General features: G+C 44.6%; 1 long non-coding RNA gene across 1 annotated transcript in view; it reads left to right on the top strand.

Annotated features, from left to right (window-relative positions):
- LOC121066802 overlaps window positions 1-19,577 on the top strand; it is a 109,073-nt gene that overhangs the window by 24,010 nt on the left and 65,486 nt on the right. The window contains exon 2 of the long non-coding RNA XR_005817963.1: window positions 16,900-16,986. This is a non-coding gene — a long non-coding RNA (uncharacterized LOC121066802). The remainder of the gene's footprint in view (window positions 1-16,899; window positions 16,987-19,577) is intronic.

Raw genomic sequence — 19,577 nt, 5'->3', positions numbered from 1 at the left:
ATTGCTTCTCTTGCCTCCAGTCAGTTCTTTGAAATGAATTTTAAGATTAGAGAATACAGCCACAAGCGTGCACACACAAGCATGCTGAGCAATGAACATACCAAGAGATATTGCCCAGAGTACATTTTTTGTGTGTCACATAAACAAACACATCATAAACCTAACAAGCAGGCACTGAATGTTTATTTGATGGGTTACCCCGTATTGCCCAAGAGCATATGCAAAATGCACACCAACACTGGGCGCAATCTTTTGGGATCTCCTGAAAGAAACGGGCTGAACTTCTTTACCCCTTCTGTACGTGTGAATTGAGGCTACAGGCCTTCCCGGGGCTTAGAAAGGCTTAGTTAGTTGCTCCTGCAGATAGCCTCGGAGAGGAGAGGCAATGTACAGGGCGGTGTGATGTGCAACTGCTATGGTGAAGGTGGGAAGGGAGGAGGCACTTCAGTACTTCTGGAGAGAGAAAGCCTCACACCCAGCGAGGGAAGGGCCAGGAGGGCCTGCGTGGGGCTGTGGAGGTGGAGGGAAGCCCAGCAGCAGCCACAGGGGCACTGGAGCTGGGGAGGCCTGGCTGGCTCTTTTGAGGTGGTCGCAGCCTGCTCCTAAAAGCAAACAGAGCCAAACAGGCGGAGGTGAGGTACCCAGGGCGTCTCAGTAAATATGGGCACTAACCTGTGGGCTTTAATCAGCTTACAAGAAACGAACTGCATCTGCGATCTGCACGTCAGGCTTGCAAGGCGAGCACTGGTGTAGGTATACACACGGCTTCGTGTCCTTCCTTCGATGCCCCGGTGGCCCGGGCATCTTCTAAAAAGCCTGCCAGGAAGGGAAAGCCTCGCTGCTTATTGTGATCAGCCCAAAATTCGTTAGTGCCTGCTTCTGGGTGAATTCAAAACCTTGTTCGGGACAGACTATTATCACTTTGCAGAATTAGTAGTGTAAATGCTCCCCTGCCTCTTTCCACTTTGCTGAGCACGTTTCTTTCCTCAAGGGCTTAGTTACCTTCCTGTTAGTCCCGGTCGCCTGCTTATTTTTTTATTTTTTTGACATTCCTTATCCCTCCAAAGAAGACGAAAGGCTGTAATATTAAAATATAATTTTGTAAGTCCAGGGAGAATACACTTTTCCTTTGTGCAAATTAAAATAATGTTCTGTAATAACTAGCATGTGGGAATTGATTTTCTACAAGTAACAACTTTGTGGGCTAGATGTAATAAAATAATAGAGCTGTGCATGTTGTGTATAACCCGTGCGGTATTTCAGGGCTGCAATAGAAAAAGCCTTTATCATGCAAGAACAGCAGTCACATTCCAACATTTTCAGGTCTCAAAGTGTGAACATCAAACACAAGAACAACGAAAGAAAAATGTGGAATTCATCAACCATTTTCACTGGAGTTTGCCAGGTCTCCGCACTAAGTGTGGTGGTACTTCAAAGCCCATGATAATTCATTTTAAAAACAAAAATCGTCCTCTTAAAATATTAATATAGGAGAAAAACAAAGGAATAGGCTCTCTCAGCATCTACATCTCTGATGGAGCGGATGATATCTTTGTCACCTTGAAGCTGCACCTAAAGTTGAGACGCAAAATCCTGGCATTTCGTTATCATCAGGCTTCTTACTGTCTCCTTTGAATGTGCTTGGCAAACTCCTTACTTCTTCCCCTTTTAACACAAACTGAGAATTTCCTCTCACTGTCTGTGAAGAGGCAGGGTTCAGGCCAGGGCACAGCTCTGCTGAAAGGAGGTTGATGCCTTACAGCTAGGTAGACAACTGTTTGTTACCATGGGGCTGCTATGTCCAAGGGTGTCGTAGCAGGGTCCTTGCTGATGGAAGGGAATTTTTCAACTGGAAGCCCTTTTGGGGAAAGAGCGTTGGAAGCCAGGGTGGCTGTATGTGTCTACAGGGAGTAATGCTGTTTCCTTCAGATGAATCAGGGCAGATGTTACACCTTTTAAGCTCCAATTTGGAGATAGTCTGGGAGCACGTGTCAGCAATTGGGTCAATCCAGAGAGGAACTGTGGGTGTGCTTCTGTAGCAAACAGGCTCCTTTGGGCCCAGGGGCTTGTTGCAGTAAGAGGTAGGGTGTGAAGGTCAGGCAGCAATCCCCAGTGTAGAAGATAAGCCCAGTTTTTGTGGACTGCTAGTGTCCAAGAGTACCTACTGTATCCTGCTCTGCATCAGGTGAAAGAAAGGACAGAGTATGTAGGCAACTGCTGTTTTTTCTGGCTATACGCATGTCTGGTACTTGCCCAAGTAAAGGTTGGTTTCTAGAGCCCACGTAAAACCCATCCATACATCTGATTTGTTCCTGTGTGCCCTGGAAGAAGTAAACTGGTAGACCTGGAATTAGGGCTGAATTCTGGCTGAGCGTGTGCCTAAGCCCACTGGGAGCCTGGGAGGATGGCACTGGTATGGGGACAGAGGGGAACTGGACCGTGATGCCCCATTTTGAATTGTGCCAGCAGGGAGGGTGACCTCAGGGTGCCAGGACAGAGGCTAGCGTTGGTGCCTACTTGGGACAAACCAAGCCTAAAGGGGTGAAGTTGACTCCCCAGCACAACCAGGGTTTCCCGGTGAGCACTGGTGAGGCACTGGGGTTCTGCTGGTCGTGCAGATTGTGGCCCTCCTGCTTTTACCAACACGTGTTTCTTTAGGGGGATGGATGTGTCTGAAATAAGCCTGTTAGTACCAAGGCCGTACATACCCATCAGGATGGCAGCAAGCAGACGTTCTTGCCTCCTGGGTGGTGTTCAAGGCCTGTGTGTAGATGTTACCTCCTCCCCTGGTGGTGCAGGTGATGCACGGGCACCTGTGCCCTGTCCCCCCCCGTCTACACCACCAGTGCTGCCGTTCTGCAAGCAGCTCCTTGCAATATGGCATTTCCAGCCTCCTGTGCTTGGATGTCTGAGTTTGAAATATCTTGTTGCTGATCATGCAAAATACCAGCTTTTCATCACCACATCCTTTTGTGTGAACGCTGTGTTGAATTTTCAGTATGGACTTAATTATTTTTTTTTTAATATTATATGTTAAGTGATTCCAGTTTTCTCTTGGCCACTTTAGCTTAATTATTGTTATAGCTGCCCTTTTCTGAAATGTGTTATGCCTGTTCTGATTTTTCTTCTCAGTTTCAGTTAAATGCTTGGTAGCTTAAGTAAACCTAGCCGTATGTATTTTGCTTAGAACAACAGATTCCCATTAAATCAAATACAGGAGTTCATTTAGCTTATAGGAAGACTGTATGGCACTATGCAGTGGAAAACATACTGTGTTGTAGCCCACAGCATTACACTGAGCATGGTTCATTTCTTGTTGTTTATTATATATATTAGATTCTCAAAAGATATTATTGCTCTTCATGCGGCATTTTCTCACAGCGGATGACCTGTCCCATTCCCCTAGATCTTAGCCTTTGCAGAGGGGAAAAAAATCCTCTGTTTACTCAAGACGAATGAGAAGGTGCCCTTCAGAAGGCTAGTGAGTAAACGTGGAGCTCAGCAAGAAAAACGTATCGAAGTGATGTATTGCTTAAACCCAGACCCTAAAGTTTATGCAGACCTTCTTTCAGTGGAGCAGGAGGAGCTGCTGAAGTCCCTCTGAAACACAGTGCTGGCTGTCCTTGTGTTTAAAAGAAGGCTCCTTCTAGAATACAGAAGGGGAGTGAACCATGAAAATTTAGAAGGTTTGAGGTCCTGGGAAGTTGGAATGACAGGCACGAGGAGGCCGCATGGATGGCGGTGCATTGGGTCTAAGCCTTCTCAAAGAGCTTGAACCCTCCCCGGGCTGTGTGAGTGACACCGTGACTGCTCTTCTGGGCTCGTCCTTCAGGAAGCAGAGGGTTGGAAAATTCTGCCTAGGAGGCGTGGGAGCAAGAGGAGGTGAAAGAAGAGGTGGGAGGTGTCCCTGCTGAATTGTTGGCTTGTTTTGTTTTTGAATAAGAAGTTTGTGCTCAAATAGAAGCGTACGGATGCTTCCACACAGCCTCAGACTACTTGTTCCCTAATTTGCTTTCTTTGAGAATCCAGATCCTGCTGTTTACCCTCCACAGACAGTACTTGGCCATCGTGGGGATGATCCTATATAAAGCCTCATGTGAGGAAACGTCAGATCTGTCAAAGATAGCACAAAGTTGCTTTTAAGGAGTCTTCGGTGCAGTATTTCAGACCTTCGGAAAAGTATGAAAGTATTTGCCTGGGTGTCTTACCACCTTCTCTGGGGAGGGAGCGGGCTCCTGCCCTGTGTCATGTTGGGGACTTGGGCTCCAGCAGAAGTCAACTCCTCTGGCCACTTCCAGCCACCCGTACCCCTGGGTGTGCATCTTGTGCGTGGCCCTGGAGATTTTGTTTAACACCAGGGATCAGATGGGGTCTCTTGTAAATCATTGTTTTGAAAGGAAATGAACAGGCTTCGCTGGATACCCATGAATTGATCCAGGTGCTTGTTTCTAATTCAGACAATAGCTCATTCATGAGCGTAACCCAAAGAGGATGTAGTCGGTTGTATCTTTTTTTTTTTTTTAACTGAAAAAAGTATTTTTGTAAGTGATTTAAAAATGGCATCAATTTAAAAAAAAAAATCAAGCAGGTGTTATGCTAAAACGTGAAGTGCTTTCACAGCTTCACAGCATATCTGCTTTTTTTTTTTTCCTATGTATTATCATTCTCCACAATAGCAAATGGATTGAAGACACCAAGCAAACGGCTGATCATAATAGAGTTTCAGGTGCTGCATTATTGCTTGGGTTTGTGCTGCTTTGAGGTGGCTGTTGGTGGTAAGTCAACAGCAAAAGAGTTTGATTATCTTTGTGACTGCAGAGCAAAGACGCGTAGGACCAGAAGCATGGGGTACTGTTGAAATACTGTGTCCTAAAATTGAATATAAATATCCTAAAAAAGTTTCCAATTCCCCTTCCTGTTTATCACTTCTTAAAATAAATGAAAACAGCCAACTTTTTTAGAAATTTCTTGAAAACTCTGCAATTCCAGGATATGAGCATGACACTGCTAGCAGGCTACTGAAAGACCACAAAGAAGTGTTCAGCTGAGCGAAGAGACCAGTTTCCTTTGTTTTAGATTATAGGATATTATTTACAACTGGTCGCAGCTTGTTGTTTTAAAGCCAGTGATTTCCAGCCTCTGCACACACAGGGGCCGCGAGGAGGGGAAGCAGAGAGCCAAGCTTCGGGGCGCGCATGCTGCTCTGCCGTGCCTCCTGCACTCCAGATGGTCCAGCCCTGCAGCTCAGACACTGCTTATTCTCTCCCGTTTCCTAAATCTTTCTAATTTTCTCTTCCATAAATCAGCAGTTCCATTTCCTAGCAATTAATCATTTTGCTTATTTTTTCCTTCTATATTTAATTCTTCCCATTCATCAACTCTCTTGCATTTTAATCTTCCAATAATAGAAAAGTTGTACGTATTGCTATGCCGTTCAGATTCCTGCCCACATACCCCAATTTCGTGTCTTTATTTTGGTGACCAGCAACGAGATGCTCCAGAGGAAAGAGCAGTATCCTGCCCCACCTTGAAGGGCGAATACATCATCCTTACAGTCTGTGATGGTCTCGGCTTTCTCCCTTAATTATTGGGTAAAGCATGAGATGTTTTATGTTCGTTTTCAAAATTTTGCTGAGGTAGGAAATTCTCGTCCAGGCCCTTTTTGAAGCCAACCGAACTCTTGGCCTCCGTGATAGAAAGTGGGATGTGTTACTAGTGGGTAATTTGCATGTTGTGTAGAAAGTATTTTCTTTTATGCACATTAAATTTTTATTTGGTTTAGATTAATCTTCTGCCTGTGTCACGGGACAGAGAAACAGAACCGCCTGTTTTATCTTCCCCATGTATTTCCTAAAGCATACATTTTAAGGAGACCAACCAGAGCCCTGAGAATTTGAGAGGCACACACATGCTCAGGTGTTACCCAAAACTGGAGTGCACCATCCTCATGCTCAGGAGCACTGATGCGAGGGGTTTGCTGCCTGCCCCTCATTTTTGGGACCTGGAGTTGGAGCTGGTTAGGAGCTAGCCTGCAATCACAGGAGGGCAACCAAAGCCATCTGCAACAGTGGTGCAAGCTGTCACTCAAGTCAGCGAGGCTCTTGTCAAATGATTTAAAAGCCATCACTCTGTGCATGTGTTTCTTGTTTTTTGACAAAGCACTGGAGAGGTATCTATCAGATGAGTGATCTGATTGAATGATAGCTCCTTTGTTCCAAGATATACCTACAATGCATATGTATAATCGTTGCTGCTTTATTTTACTTTTATATATTAATTCTACAGAAAACTTTATAAAAGCTGCATTGTGTTTCTTAAGTGATTCTTCAGACCAAACCCTGAGTTAAAAACACTTGGTGAGAATGCTGAGGGGGGATGTGTATTGTTGATACCTGCGATAGCAATGGAAAATGAGTCTTGTGGTACTGTTCACTAAGTGACAAAGCTGGCCCAGGGAGCCTATAAGAGGAGACATCCAGGGGGTCCACAGGTCTGCATTTGAATGGATGTATTACATGCCATCTCGTTGACAACATCTGCTGCATGCATCTTCTGTCATTCCAGGACTTGCTCAGACATCTGAAGAACTTCCCACCTCTCAACTGCACGTTGATAGTGGTGCCCTTTGTGGACCCGTGTTGGTAAATTCTCTATAGTACAGAATGCCGCTCTGCATTTAACATGTGTACGTAACTGCTCAGATAAAATAAATTCATTGTACCTCGCTGCAGCTGTCAGTGAAAGGAAATTGCGCGTTTTTCCCTTGAGTGTTGGGATAGTTTTTTCCCAGTCTTTCTTTCTTTGAAAGCTCCAGTCGTCTGCTTCTTTCTAGATCTCTCTCTTTCTTCACAGAAGAAAAATCTCTTTCTGCTTTTCTTGTATTCAGAATTATGCAAAACAGTTGCAGAACATAAACATGCAACAGTAAATACCATAGAAATGTATTCTAAAAAGATTCCACCGTTAACCACACCAAAGAAAACAAAAATGCAAGGTTCTTCAAATCAATGTAACATGCAGGAAGTGACATTTAAATTCTTACTCATTTGAAATTAAGATGTTTTACCATTTTCCTCTAAGTGTTGAAGATTTTCCATTAGTTAAAGGGGTTGTCTTGCAACCCTTCAAGAATAAGTTTTTCCATTTTTTTAAGAGGCTTAAGCTATTGGGCTTTTTTAAGGTGTTGGTGTGCACTTGAGTAGAAAAGCTTAATGAGCACTGCACACATTTAATTAGCTATTTGAGAACCTGTGCGAGATGACTGACCTCAGAAGTATTGGGAAATGGTAGTCCCACTGCTTGTCTTTACACTTCATAAAAACCATTGTTTAATTCTTGGAAGAAGAGGGTGTTTCAGTCTCGCTCAGCTTTCTTCTTTGTTCTGGTTTGCTTTGCTTCTGTTGGTGTTTTTCCTGGTTCCCTTCCGTGCAGGAATATAGTATTGAAACAACTGTGTGGTTTATGGCTTTTACTCTCCAGTTTTTCATTTTTTTCCTCATGTGGAAGCCTCGTGTCGAGCCTCCAATAAACAGATTTTCTTGAATCCAAACCGAAAGTGAGAGCTGCAACACAGAACCGCTTCTGGCTGCAAAATCAGGGTCAGTGTCACCCATGCACATCCAGTCCCAGTGGCTCTGAGCTCGGGCTTGCACGAGTGTTGGTCTTCTGAGCTCACGGCCAAACTCGTGGCAGTCAGGAGTCATCGGGGCGGCAGGCTGAGCTGTCAGTCCGCAGCACCACCTGAGTTGTCTGAACACGGGTTTTCTCCTTCCCCTTTGAAGGAGCGTGCTCGAGCAAACATCTGTCCCCCTTTTGGTTTGAATTTGCTGATCTTTCGCGTGTTGGGGACACTGAAATGAATAAAACTGTTGATACTCTTTTGAGGCATGAAAGGACAATGCATTTGTTTCGTTTCTCAGGCATCTGCCAGAAGTGCTTGATACCGTTGAAGTGTCAAGATGTTATCTCGATCACTTAAATTCCGCATGTTAGCATTTCTCTATTGGTAGGGCTTAAAAATAAATGAAAAAAACTTGAAGTATGAACTGTTTTTCAAATGTAATATAACATTTAATGTATTTTTAGCTAGTAAAATTATCGGAGTTGCTAATTGGTATAATTTTTATCATTATTGTTGAATCTTCTTTATTAGAATATGATTTTGTTCCTTTTATCTACAACTTCTCCACAGCATCATGGCAAAATAAGTCCTTATTCCCTGTGCATCTCCTGTATATTATTCTGTCAGCCAGAAGTGTCTCTGGTATTCTGGAAGTGCTGGAAGATTTTAAAATACAGTCTATTAAGGAAAAAAAAAAAAAGATATTCTTAAAAAAAAAAAAAACCACACACTAAAACCCTGTTAAATAATTAAGATGCTTTGGGTTTTATCAGGATTGACAGTGTTCTTGCCATAATATACATATGCAAAAACTGTAAGAAGTTTAATATTTTATAGCAAGGATAACTCCAAAACCTAAATCTGCTGGCTTGTTTCTATGGTAACAAATATTGAAATATGTCTAGCCAACACTGTGGGTCCCCCCCACCCCCATTTAATTCCTGTCTATGGGTTCTAGGAATTCATTAAAACTATAGAATCCTCTTTAAATTGGTATGTTCTGTTGTAAAATTCCCTAAGATTAATGTTGAACATAACTTTAAATTTTAACATAAACATTTCTTTGAGATTTCTTCACAAGTGACAGATTAGAGTTGTATTTCTAGGACTGTGTGCACATTGATCTGGTATTTTTGTTCTTCATTGGTGAGTTGTTGGTTTTTTTTCCTTGCATGACTATACTTAAAAAATGGAGTTTCAGTCTATGGATTCTGCTGGAAATATTAAAGACTTCTTAGCTGGAACGGGCTGACTGGAAGATAACAATGGCATGAAATCAGTGCCTGCATGATTAAATTCAGTGGCCAGGAGTTCTCGGTCAGAGCTATTTCTTAGAGAGCCTGCTCGTAAGATTAAAAAGATGACTTGGGGTGGGGGGGAACAGCCTTTATTTCAATTAATTTCACTTAATTCTTTGCTTAGTACAGAGTATTTTCTAGGTGTCCGATTTAAGCCATTTCTTGTCTGTCTTCTTCTGGTTGTTTTTCTTTTGAGGGCAGCCCAGCAGAGTTGGGAAGCAATCTCAAGTGTTGGCTGTGAGTTTATACTTCCCCAGTGGTAATTCAAACCACAAGCACCTAGTCCTAGAAGTAAGAGAAAATTGTTGAGACTTTGAAGTGAAACATCAGGTCGATGCAACATCTTGCATCTGGTTGACTAGCCAGCATTAGATGCAGCTGGAAGCAAGAAGACTACACCTGTGGGGACTCCGGTTTCTACATGGATGTAGTGAAGATAATGAGGCAACAAAAGGAAAATTTCAGAAACTGAGATTTGTGTCTAACAGCTGTGTTTCAGGAGCCCTTGCGTATGGACTAAATGCATGTTTTCTCATAGGGCTAATAGCATCCTAACATTTGTCCTTGAAGACACTGATAGCTGGGGACTTGGAGATCAGACCCAGCAGTCTTAACTGATGGCTCAAAGGGAAAGGAGATGCAGCTGGAACCAGTGACTGAAGGACTCGGTGGAGGCAGAAGGTGGTACTTGGAAGAAGTGAGGTCCATGGGTTGGTGTCCTCCCAGAGCAGTAAGGAAGAAAGTGTATGCTTAATTGCAAAGGGTTATTTTTCACAGTACCATGCAGGAGTGACTAATGTTGGTGCAGATCTTGAGACTGTCTGAAAGAAGGGTGTGCACAAGTAAATGCTTAAAATAAAAAGATATAAATACTGTTAAACCGGATTGTGAGCTACGTGTCCTGTCACCTTTCATGCCCCAGTTAAATCTCCAAAATTTCCTTTTATGATTGAAAACACTATGTAGAAAAAGAAGTGAGTCAACGCTCAGTGAAGAACTTGCTTCAGGTCGGATGTGGGAGACGTGCGAGACGCGAGCTCTCAGCTTGCACCTCCAGAGTATGAATGTACTTGTCCCTGGCCCAGGATGCTCCTTTTCCTTTCACGCACATCCCGTGGTGTTCTTTGAACCAGCACGGCTTATGGAAATAGGAGCTGAAGTGTCTTGAACAAGAAAGGTACCAAAGTCTTGCTCCTCCTTACGTGGTTCCTATCATTGCAGGGTCTGAAAGCTCCCGCGGGTGTGTGCCGCTGGATGGGGCTGTGTGGCTCATGCAGGTGTCCTCCCTTCGTGCACCCACACGGCTCGATGTCAAGGACATCAGTGTCCACCTTTTGCAGTATTTTGAACTCTCCAGAGTTCATCCAGAGGCCATGGAAAGACTTCAGCGCTCCGTGTTGAGCTTCACGCAAGGGGCCACGGTAACAGATACATGCGTACTCCTGTTCCTGAGAAACAGCACTGTTTTTGAGTTTTTTCTTTTTTTTTTCTTTATGATAACTTTGGCTTTCTTTTTTTTTTCTTTAAGAAAAGCAAACATTCTCCAGTCTCCAGTATTGTAATGACAAGATGGAAATTGGCTTTTCAGGACAGAGATTTGAAGTCGTCACATGTACTTGTACTGCAGGGAAGGCAGGGAAGGCAGTGACTGAGGGCTCTGTGAGCTGAGGTGAAAGCTGCTTTTTTCTTAATCCAAACACAAATTCTGAAAAAAAAAATAATCTGAATGAAACTGACTCAAGACTTGCTACAAAAACAAGTGAAAAAATGCTTTCATTTCCTTGGTTCAGTGTGGAACTTGGTAAAACCACAGATGAGCTTCAGCCCAAACTTGCTTCTTTAAAATAATCCATTTGTCTTCAATAGTCCCAAGAATATAGTTAATGAAATCAGGTCTGTTTTGAGGATTTCTCGCATCATACGGACAGACCTGTCAAATTTATTTTCAGGAAAACCGAGCAGGATTGAGAGCAGGATTATATGTCTGCATAAAAGCTGTGACTATTCCCATTCCATTAGGCTTTTAATCTTTCATAGGCAAAGCTAGGCTGCACGCTAAGGCACAGCCAGTTGGTAGCTGTCAGGAAGCTTTCACCATGGACAAATGTGTCCGCACCAGTTTTTCCACCTTACTTTAAAACATCTGGTATATATCAGGGTCCTGCACACCCTCTTTGACTCTAGGAGCTGTGAAATGAAAAAGCAACTTGTATGCTTGTCTGATCAGCTCTCACATTCTCATATGGTGTCTGTATAATCAGATGCATCAAATAATACTTTGATTTACTCCTACGGCTTGAAAAATATGTACAGTCGGTTCTAGATTAATTGCTTAAATCCTGCAGAGAGTGAGAGCAAGTTTAGGGGATGGGTGTGAGAGCTGGGAAAGGCAGCAGTTACACTGTCTGCTCCGCACAAGGCAAAGGTTCAAGCCACAGTCGCTGCTATTACCCTTCGCGGTGTTTTTGCAGAACAGGAGTCGGTGTTTTCCTTAACGTGAGCAATCCCGTAGAAAGATGCATACCAGATGATTAAAATATAATGGGCAGTGTGAGTGCACGCATAGAAAACGGGCTGCGATATGGGAGCGATCACTTCCTTTTCAGAGGAGAAACAAGGATTTGTAGAGCTGGATTCGTTTTAAATCTGTGAGTGCTGCTTCTGGCAGTGGGGGAAGTTTTGTTCTGGTGGCTTTTTTGGAGACCTGCGGTGTGGAGTACAGGCTGGATGGTACGACTCCACAGTGACTTGTGAGGGATGTTCCCAACCATAGTTACTGACAGCCAGCTGCTGTGCCCCAGTTCCCCGCTGATTCACTTTCTCATATTTGAGTCTTCTGGAGGCAAAATTTGGAGGGGTCAGGAGTGGCATCGCTGCAGCTTCTTGTCAGTCCTCAATTCCCCACCCTTATGGCAGGGAGTTTTCCTCTCCCCTCTGTAGGCTCTCCTGCTGTGGCATTTCAAGACAGAAGACATACCGTCGTGTTGCTTAGCCCCACGGCAGCTCAAAACTTGTGCCGGATTAATTAAAAAGCAGAGCTGTGCCCTCCGCAGCATCAGAGCAGCGCAGGGTGGGAGTGATGGGAGGAGAGCTGTGTGCTTGGGGCAGGAGGACTCATCCTGCCTCTCATCCTGCCTGCAAAAAGGGCTGAAAACTCCTGATGTCAGTGGGAGATGTGAGGGGAGCGGGTATTGGCAGCAAGATCTACATGGCTCTGCGAGGTGAGTGCTGCCTGAAGCGCTCCTGTTACAAGGGAGCCATCCCACCTCTGGAGTGTGTTATTTTCTAAAGTGCTGTCAGGCCCCTTTTCCATCCTGAACATTTTGCAAAAATTACAAAAGAAAGCCTCTTGGAAGGGTGGATAGGTGGCGAAGCTGAATTTCTCCTCCATGTCATGTACTTCATACAATTTAAAAGCCTCGTTCTGCCTTTCATCTTGTGAACTGTTTTCTGCAGATATTTCCTAACTTTTCCCATGACGTTTTAGCCTGTTTCTTTAGAAGATTGTATGGACTGAAAGAGACTATTGTTTCTGCAAGAGTGCAAGCATGTGCACATTTGCTGATCTGGTTGGTACAGGATTTCAAGAGTGGGTGTTTGACTGAGGAGCAGGATTTGGACGTGTGTGTGTGTACGAATTTTTGCTAGCGGCGTGCTCTCTGATTTCGTAAATAAGATCACATTTCACTTTCTAGGTTCTTCAGTTGTGTTGCTCCAAAAGCTGAACTCCGGTATCATGAGACATAAACAAGGAAACGGCGTAAAGATTACAGATTACAGAAACTTCAGTTAGCAGAGATTTGAAGGCTGTTTTTGGTTTTCAGTTCTGTTCCTGGATAGGTATCAACTACCAGATTGCATAGAGGCTCAGCACAGCTATTGTTCACAAATAACATAGGCTTAAAAACTAATAACTCATTGTCATTCATGCTTTCTTTCTTGTTCCATGTCTGGGTTTTCATTGTTGAAGCAGGGGAGAGGCCAACAAGTACTTTCCAGGCTGGCATTCAGGAGGTAGACTTTGGCAGCTGAGCTGCACTTCCCAGCTCTTGAGATGCTGAAACCTGAGTATTTACAACAAACTCTTCTTGCAAAGTAGTTTACATCGTGCAGTGGGTTTTTCAGTCGGATGGTATCGCCAGGGAGCAAAGAAACCGCCAGGGGTTGTTTTCGTTTCACACCCAGGATCTCGTCGGAGGCAACCTCGCCACAGATTTGCTTCCCCTTTTGGGAACGTTACCTCGAAGATCGCGCTGGGATAACTCCAGCTTCCTCGTCTACGGTGGGGTGACCTAGATCTCTGCTGGCGCCGAGATCGCATCTCCTTTGGGTACGGAGTGAGAACAGCGGCGGCGGCCCCGATGGCTGGTCTGTGGGCAGGTTGCCCTGCTGTGCTCCTGTCTTGGCAGCGAGGCGGCCCGCAGGGGTCTTGCTCCACGTTTTGTTTCATGCCGTTCTCATCAGAGGTTGTGAGGGAACTGTAGGGTCTTCTTTACGTGCTATTTTCTGCACGTGTGAAAAAAAAATCCCCAAAAGTTTTTGTAGCAACAGCAGTTACTGCGTAACTGACAATTCGCCGTTTCCCCATTTTAATAGGGTTTCTCTCAAGAATTGTTGCTGTTGGTGAATGAGTCCTTGTAGTAGAGGATGAAGGCTGGTAATTTAAGAGTTGGTGAGGACTGGTCCCGTAGTTTGTTGATGGAGTTTGCCCATCTGAAGTGTGTTTTGGTGTATGGATGCACAGAAATTCCCAGGTGTTGACAAAAGCAGTTGATGACAGCCAATTTTGTATGAGGATGAGGAAGAGAGGCTGTGAAGTGAGGAGGAGTTGGTTGTTTGTCTGGTGTCTTTAACCTACTGAATATCGTATTTAGCTATGAGCTTACAGCCTCACCCATAGTCACCTGTGTTTTTAGCACCTCTGGACCAAACTGCTATGTTGGCTATCCTTGAAGGGCTTTTTTTGGTGCCTCATTGGGATACTAGCATGAGTCAACTACCTGGCTTCACAGACCTCCTCACTGCTTGCCTGAGCGATGGTTCTTAAATCGCACCTCCTTTTCACCAGCTTGCGGACACGCTACAGAGCACGGGAACTGATCTGCGTAGCTGCCTTTTCCCAGCCGAGATTCCTTTTGTTTGAGAGCGAGCGAGCCCTTGTTGCTACAGCCAGGAATATTTGAGGCATGTGTTTGCTGACGGTTTCTGCTCTGCACTCCCGAGGATCGCATGTAGGGCAGTTTGGAGGGCTCCGAGCAGTGCAGCTCCCTGTTTGCAGTCGGCAAGTTCATTAGAGCCCTAAATTATTTACCTTGAAGAATTCAAGCCCTGAATTATTTACCTTTAAGAACCGTCTTCTTGCATTGTGCATTGGGTTGACTGTAGAGCTACACAGTGTTATAGGCTGTGAATGCCTAAGCCGGCATAATACCTAGGGCCACTTCAGCTATCTGCTGTTAATTTTATTTTCATACACAAACACATGGAAATGTTACAAGTAAGGTCACGTTGTGAATCACCCAGATATAAAAATGATTTGCGCAGCCCTGGTGCAAGCCTCGGGAACGCACGGTCAGCCTGTGACTTTGTGATCACGTCCCTCTCTCGGCGCTGAACGCAGAGCTCTCGGCGCGCAGCGAGCGAGCTCTTCAGCATCGTGGCTTCTTCCTGCTGTTCCGCCTTTGGCCCCTGGCTTTATTTATTGCACACCACTCAAATCCTACTGAAGGAGTTAGTAATTTCCTCACCAACTTTCCCGTTTATCGCTGTCACGCTCAAGGGTTTGACGAATGGTTTGGGAAGCGTTGCTGCTTTTTTTACGGGAAGAGCTAAAATAGAGGACAAAGGATCTTGAGGATCTCACAGCCTGGCCACGGAGACGTCTCAGTGTCACATAATATTTCACATACTGGAAATACACTTCACTTTTGCTTTTGCTGTGAGTGTTCATTAGTTTTACTTGAGAGAAGCCAGGGTTTCAGGTTGGTTAGGAACTCGCCGTTAGCGGTCACTTGGGAGATGCTGGGTTGAGATGACTCGAGTGCCCTGCGCTGCGGCCACGTGGCAGCTCTCTGGGGCACAGCTCGTCTGCCCGAGCGGCCAGAGGGATAGCAGGGAGCCAGGGGGTGGCTGCTGCCTTCGTTGCCAGCAAACACCAGTATTTTCCTGTGCTTTTATACCACAGCACTGATGCACGGCTCAGGTGTGTCCAGTGCACTGAGCATGGCAGGGGAAGCACGAAGGGAGATGCTGCAGGCAGCAGCAACCCATAACACTTCTTTTCAATGCTTCCACCCGTCAATGCTCTTTCTTACAAGCTACCTTTGCTGCACCAAAGAAAAAACACAAGAAGCAAACAACAATGGCAAATGGCATCAGCTGGCATTGTATCAATGCAAACAGGATTCCTAGCCACCGCATGACCACCTGCAGCCCTCTGCGTCTAACCAGCTCGTCGCTCTCTCCCCATCCAACCTCCATTTTCCCATCCCTGTCCAGTGAAGTTTCTCGTTCTGGTGTATTTTTCTCCTCCTTCCCCTGGCCCAGCTTTTGGCTGCTTTGCCTGTAGCTTCAGTGGCTCCACGCTGCCGGGGCCGTGGCAGGGAGGTCGCCTGGAGCAAGCACAGGGGTCAGCCCTGACCTCGCTCGGGAAGTTGCAAATCTTTTCACACTTGCGGTTGTTCCTTTTTTTGTTTGTTTGCTTTGTTTTGTTTTTTGGAAAGCTTGCAGATTGGCCAGATTCAGGCAGATTTTTGTCGTGGACACTAAAGTTCACTTTCCATGGAAAAGCCCAGTTCCTCAGTGCTAGTCCCAGGGTTAAAATCTCTGTTGCAGCGGTTGCCAGAACGTGTTGAGTTTTTCCAGACACTGGTTTTTCTTTTTTCTTTTTTTTTTTTTTTTTTTCCTGAAATGGCTCAATCAGACCGCTGTGACCAAAACCTTGCAACAAAGCTCTCTCTGGCAGACATCCATGTCGCCCATGGACAGAGTATGCCAAACACTCGAGCCCCTGATACGGCAGGAGGGGTATAACAACCGTATCCCACCTGTGCTGCGTGACTGTGTCTACCTCATTTGTCCTTGTGAAGGTAGGCAAGGGATCAAGTACAGATGGTTGAGTTGCATTTCCTGAAGTGAAGGTATTTGTTTTGTTTGCTTTCAGAGAAAGCAGTGAAATATTGACGTTAATGGCATTTCCAGTACCGAAAATCCAGTCGCATTTTTTCTTCACGTATGATGTGTCTTCAGGCAACTCAGAGAGGCTGGTAGTTTTTTTATGAGGCTGTATCTTGATTTGGGTTTCTACCATATGGCTTTTTTTCTCCCTTGTTTAAGTATGGAAATTTCTTAAGTGTCCATTATGGTTCATCGGTGTATTGGTGGGAGGGTTTGACGCTGAAACATAAAGCCAGTAATCTGTGAAGCAGGGAGTAAGTACAGACACAAAAAGACCCTTTTAAGAATTTTAAGCCAAGTCGCTACCTAGATAATGTTGTAGGTGCACAGTTCAGGGAAACTGTACAGTTAAGTAATTTACTGTTGATGTAATTTTGCAAGTACTATTTTTACATTGCTGCTGTGGTTATTAGTGGCACGTATTTACTGCTGAAACTGAAAGAAATGTAGAAGCAGCTCCCTCTTCCCCCATATGTCTGCTTTTGGTGGCACTGAGTATCTGCTGGGCTTTCATCCTGGGACGCAGGATTTGGGCTCAGGGAGCTGAGTTCCCTTGCACAGCTCCACAAGCGATCTGCTGTCCTTTCTAGGCTGCCCCCTCCAAGCTGCAATCTGCTGATGGTTGGTCAACAAGGAATTTTGGAGAAAGGACTTTTTCTTGGTTCATATCTTCATGACACTCAGCAGGGAAAAAAAAAAAAAAAAGACCTAAATGTCTGCTGGGAAGTCTAACAGCTGTAATACAAATAATAGATAATCTTCTGCAGTTAATCAATTTTCTCTTTTGTGTTGGTTTTCACACAGAGCGATGAGGCAAGAGAGAAGTTTTTAAAAACAGGAAAATGTGATTGCAGAAACATCATTGTTGGCTGGAGGACTCGGTGGATTCAGGTAATAATGTGACACCACTTTTTATTATGCTTTAAAAACTGGCTAGATTTCAGGTTGACAGTGGCCCTTTGTCAGAGACTGAACGGTACAGGAAGGTGACAAGGTATAGCGAGACCCAGTGGCCTGCTGCTAAATTAATTCCGACCAGGCAAGCGGGTGTAAGTGTTCTGGCAGCAAGGGTGATTGGTGAATAGGACAGTGTTGCTGGGACATCTTCCTTTGTTATGTCAGGCTGTTAAAACTGAGCTTGTTCTTTTTAGTTTTCTGTGTTAGTGTTTTGTTTTGTTTTGTTTTTTACCCTGAGAGAGAGGCTCTTATTCAACCACTTACAACTGCACAGAAGTAGAAGGGAAGCTCCAGGCCTGTTTTTATGGAAGAAGGGTCAAATGATTATCTGGCCCTTCAGACTGTAAAATGTTGAATCTATGACTATCTCATTTGAATTCCCTATTTTAAAAGATTTCTGGATCAGAGCAGATAGTTATCTGCTAAAAGACCCATGCCTAGATCATTGCTGTAGAGGACTACCACTGTTTGTTTTGTGTGAATGGAGACTATTTCTTGTTGAAGAATTGTAGGAATCCCAATGTGTGATGTTTAAATAATGCTACTGATATGTTCAGACCTGGTTTTATAAAAAATGTAAGTTGCTAGCTAAAATGCATCTTATGTTTTTAATCATTTAATTATTTTCCTGAGGGACAGGGGAAGCTGGAGAAGGGGGCATTTACAGTGCTAATTGCGATGGAGTTTGTGAGTGTGGCCAGATCAGAAAATTGCAGAATCATAGGGGTTGGAAGGGACCTCTGGAGACCAAGTCCAAACCCCTGCTAAAAGCAGGTTTCCTACAGTAGGCTGAGCAGGAAAGCATCCAGGCGGATCCTACTCTCACACTTCTTAGCCAGTCCTGTTGAAGTCATCAGGCTTTTCACAAGCAGAAGGGTTTTTCCCATGTGTATTTGATTCCAGGATAAGGGTTTACAGTGGCTCTTTCATACGCTGATTTTTCACAGGTATGAGGAGATGGAAAAGCATGCATCTTTGTCGATGTAGGCTTTTAGTTTTCAGCACAAACTGAAGAAGTGCTGCACTATTTTATCAAGGAGCAGATCAGCAGAGGTGGTTGCCTTATATTGAACTGTTTTTAACTGATGATTCCTTTTTCCTTGTTAGGTGCTAGGTGGGAAAAAATGCAATTGCGGCTTTGCGTTGCTGTATTTGTGACCAAGAAAGACATTTAAATAGTATGTGAATGGGTGTGGATTTGATATTTCCTCGAGCCAGCTTCTTTTTAATATTAAATTGCATACTCCAGGAAGATAGTTGCTGTATCAACATCAGTATAATGACACATTATTGAAAAATCAATATCCAGTCATAGAAATGAGTCCTAGTGTAAGCAGTTGTGTGCTTACAGCTGCGATGCGTATGTGTTCGCAAATGTAATGGACTTTTTTTCTCTTGTAGCACTGGTTACTTGCATAAACACTGTATGTGTGACTCATTGCAGAGTATAAACTTATTTTAAAGGAGCAAGTGTGGGATTTGCTGAATATCCTATTGCTTGCATCCCTGAATACTTGCATTAGGTCATGATTAATCTTAAATTGGCCAACCTGGGAGGAAAATTACTGCTGATCTCCCATAGGTGACTTCAGAAATAAACAGAAGGATGGAAGTGCTTTAAAAACATAAATAGTAGTTAGAATTCATAGAATCATGAAGCAAACATATGGTACAAGGTCCTCTAAAACACAACACTTGAAAGCTTTTTTATAGTTAGAGAAAAAGCTTGTTTAGTTACCACAGGGAAAATAAATATTTTCATTCCTTTTTCTTCAGTTCTTTCTCATTCCATTCCTCTTTCTTTCTTCCTTTTTTCTTTTTTTTCTCGATTTGGTGGGCTGGGTGACCAAAACCAGATGGGCTTATAGAAAGCCCTACTGGGGACAAGAGATAGGTTGCTAATGTCCTCCACTTGACGGGCTTGTTCTCGATGTCCACCTGCGGTTTTGGGTTGGGGTCGATGTCACCCAAACTGAGCGGTGTGTGCGTGCGAGATGCGATGAGCGGCGTGACAGCTCCGAGGTGGGCCAGGAGAGCGCCCGTTTTGTAACATGGCGCATCAGGCATCGATGCTGGGCGATGCCATCCCAGTGTGTGTTTTCGGGGCGCACGGGGGGCTGCACACCACGGTGTCCCCACTCTTCGGATGCGTTTTTGGTGGGGCCACGTGTGGTTTCGAGCACCAGGGCCAGGGTGGCATGGTGGGAGGAGAGGCTGATGCTGAGATGGGCGAAGGAGGAAGATGGGGAGCGGGGGGCCGGGCGGGGAGGGAGGCGGGAGAGGGGCAGCCGGGAGGAACATGCGGCTCCAGGGGGAAATGCTGTGTGCTTTGCAGTTGCCTGTGTGGATAGAAACCAGATGGTGTGCTGGAACACCCGCTCGCTCGGGTGGCGGCGGAGCCAAACATATGGTTAATGGTTAGGAGGAATAGCTCGCAGAGCCAGGGCTTTGCTGACTGCCTCGCATTACAGATTGTTACAGTGTGTCATTACATTGCCAAACTAAGTGCTTAATACCCACTGTGG

This window comes from Cygnus olor, chromosome 3, assembly GCF_009769625.2.
Source record: "Cygnus olor isolate bCygOlo1 chromosome 3, bCygOlo1.pri.v2, whole genome shotgun sequence".
NCBI lineage: Eukaryota > Metazoa > Chordata > Aves > Anseriformes > Anatidae > Cygnus > Cygnus olor.
The sequence above is the reverse complement of the archived record's forward strand: the minus strand, read 5'-3'. Positions and strand labels throughout refer to the sequence as shown.